We start from the raw sequence: 3,438 nt of genomic DNA on the forward strand, positions 1-3,438 counted from the left end.
GAAGGAGGCACAGAAGGATTAAGGAGGAAACAGAAAGCACCTTCTTTCTTCAAGATAGTGGAGGGGAACCGACTAGTGAGAGGCCAATAAAAAAGTTAAGAGTCTCCCAGAAAAAAACAGGAAAATCACCTCATACAAATGCCAGTCCACACTCAGGAAAGGAGGACAGATTACCTTCTCACGAAAGGGTAGTTCCAAATTCAACTGTGGGGGCTCCACAGAGCGCCTAGGGGTATATGGGCCTTGAAAAGGTTCCCATCTAATTGCAGTTTTTAAGTCTCTTGCAAGTATAATATGAGTAATAATCTTCTTTTAATCCATATGCATGTCAATAAAACTGCTAAAATTGTACAGAAACATTCATCATTGTGTCTAAGATTTTCAGTTCACCACAGATGAAGGTAACAAAGCTGGACAGAACTTGTTTATGTAAAGTGGAAGAGACAAGTCACCCTTTTCTTGTGTCAGCCTAGGTGACGCATTAGATTCCACTCACTTCATTAAGAGGCACAGGACACATCACCAACTATTTCACCATGATTTCAAAAAAATTGGGTGTAGACTTTATCTTCAGTAATTTACACACACCAATGTGAATTACACCACAGTCAAGAATAGACAGAAGACCTAATATCAAAAATAAATGGGCTCAGTTACAGCATCTCACTACAAGGCCAGGGAGCAGGTGAATACCATGATAGCTTTTACCAAATAGCTACCCTAAGATGGAAGCAGACAGACAAAACCAGTTTAACTTAACACTGTTTCACCATTAATTCTTTCATATGTTTTCTAAGTTGTTCAGAGCCTGCATATTTAGTTACAAGTCTATTCTTGATACAATGCTTTATTTTATGGGTGTATTTGTCCAATAAAGAAACTGTAAAGAATAGTACATCTGAAACATACACCAGAAAGAGATAAAAAATATCAAATAGTATCATTAAAATATCAAAAAGTATCATTAAATATTGGCTGCAAGACAGGTTTTTTAAAGTGTTGAAGATTATATTAAAGACAATTCAAGTATAGCACAGGGGGTGCACCTACACAAGTAAAACAGCATTTCCCAACCTTTTTCACCCTGCGGCACACTTACATGGCCTCCCCCACCCCACGGCACACCAGCCGAACTGAGTGGGGGGGGGTAGTGAGCAGCTGAACACTGCAGAAGAGGGGGTGTGGAGCAAATGGCCAAATGCTGCAGACTGGGTGGGGGGCTAGCGAGCAGCCAAATGCCACAGAGCAGCGGGGGAGGGGAGGATCAGGTGATAAGCAGCTGAGTGCTACAGACCCGGGGGGCCGGGGCGGATAGTGAGCGACAGAAAGCAGGTGGCACAATGTTTGAATCGCTGGCTGGAGCCACACCCCCACATCTGTCTGGCTGCCCACAGCAGCAGCAGGCAGCGGGTGTGGCTCCAGCCAGGTGGGGGGCATGGCTCCAGCCCAAAATGCTGTGGCACACCTGGACATGCCTGACCGCATACCAGTGTGCTGCGGCACACCAGTTGGGAAACGCTGCAGTAAAGCTTCACCTACATGTGTGCAGGACTTACTGTGCAGTAAATAAGGCTAATGAATGATTTGCTAGTGCCAAGAAATACAGGTACTAGATTAACAATGCATTAGCTACTGCACAGTAATGCATGTGTAGACACTGACCAGGAGCAATTTGTTCCCTAGGCAGCAGAAGGCCATGGGGGGAGGGGGGAAGGGCAGTGGGAGAAAGGTGTCCATGGCTCTGATGAGGAGCTCAGTATCACAGCCCAGCTTGGCAGCGCTGGCTTAGGGTAATGCCCCATAGCCAAGAGGCAGGAGCACCCTAAGCTCTCCCCTCACTTTGCTTGCTGGTGGGATGGGGGAGCTCTGTGTTCCCAGTCTTTGCCCTGCTCAGGTCCCGGCTCTCTTTAGGAGCTGAAAGCTAAGGAGCACTGGGATGTGGGGAACCCTCTGTCCACACAGCACTGGGCCGGGGACAGAGACTTTCCCGTCCCCTCAGTCCTGCCACTACCTGCATAGTGCATGCCCCAGTGGCTCCCTGCCCATGCCTAGGGGGAGCCAGGAGTTGGGCAGCACCAGGACCGGGAGGAGCCATGCGGGGAGGTGGTAAGCAGTGCTGGGACCAGGGGGAGACAAAGCAAAACAAGGGGAGAGCTCAGGGCACTGCTGCTGCTCAGCCACAGAGCATCACCCCAAGCCAGCACCTCCAAGCTGGGCTGCAATCCCAACCTCCACGTGGCTGGGAGCTGTTCCCTGCTCTGGGACAGCTCCCTCCTGCTCCCTGAATCCCAGCTCTGACACCTTTGTCCCTGCCATCCTAGGGCTGGCACCGGGGAAGCCTGGAGCTTCCCTAGATGCTACAAGGGGGTAGAGCAGGACAGGGGGGCAGTTGCAGCCCTGGACTCAACTGCCCCCACTAGAAGCAAATTTGCTCCTGATATGGGCTCATGTGTAGGGTGCATTCTGGGGCACAGTTTACTGCGCCTTATTTTAATGCACAGTAACCTTAAGGTGCATTAATTGCACATAGAGAAATGCCCAGTGTGTTAAAAAAAAAATCATCTCCTCAAAGGACTAAGCTTCCCATTAGTTCCTATTCCCATTGGCTTGTCCTCACTTCAGAACAACTGTCCCCAATGTTTGTCAGAAATACAGATATTTCTCCCTACTCAAAAAGCTAACATAGAAAAGCAGTAGATAATGCAACATTCTGAAAGGAAAAAAACAACTCATGCAAAGTACAGAGAAGCTCCGAACTGAATTAGGTTGTTTTTTTCTAACACAGGTTAAAATTTAGAGGGAGATTTTCAAAAGCATGAAAGTGAATTAAGCACCCTAGTCCCACTTAGTTTCAAAAAAAGCACCTAACTCTTGCTGTAACATATATTAAAATCTCACCCTTAGTCTTTGAGGCCTTGTACATAATTCTACTCAAACAGAGTCTGGCTCTTCATTTACTTATAATAGGTTTTCTTATTTAATATCTCTGTGCCTTTTGGCTGTTGAATTACAAATTTTAAATGAAAGAACAAACAATAAGCAAATTGTTTCGTAATATATTAGCCAATGAGTCCTTCTAAGCAATGTAAATATTTCTATAATCGGCTTATTGGTCCTCTTAAGATCTTTACTAGGGCGTTGCGAAGTATGGTATGATTACAAAATTAAAGTCAGAACTATCCAAATACTTCATTAAAATGCAAATTATAATACAAGAAGACTCAATGAAATCAATAGGCAATGTATCCATGCTGTATCTATCATATACAGGGAAATTCTTTCTATATTAAAAGATATTGTGAAGAACAGATTTGTATACACAACAGGTAGCTTTCAATTTTTTTTTTTATTTGGATCACTTAAGTTTGAAAACGTATCCACCAGAACAACTTAGCTTTCCAAACCCCTGAACAGGATTTTAGCAAAATAATTCCTGCT

This window comes from Alligator sinensis, unplaced genomic scaffold, assembly GCF_000455745.1.
Source record: "Alligator sinensis unplaced genomic scaffold, ASM45574v1 scaffold16_1, whole genome shotgun sequence".
NCBI classification, from domain to species: domain Eukaryota; kingdom Metazoa; phylum Chordata; order Crocodylia; family Alligatoridae; genus Alligator; species Alligator sinensis.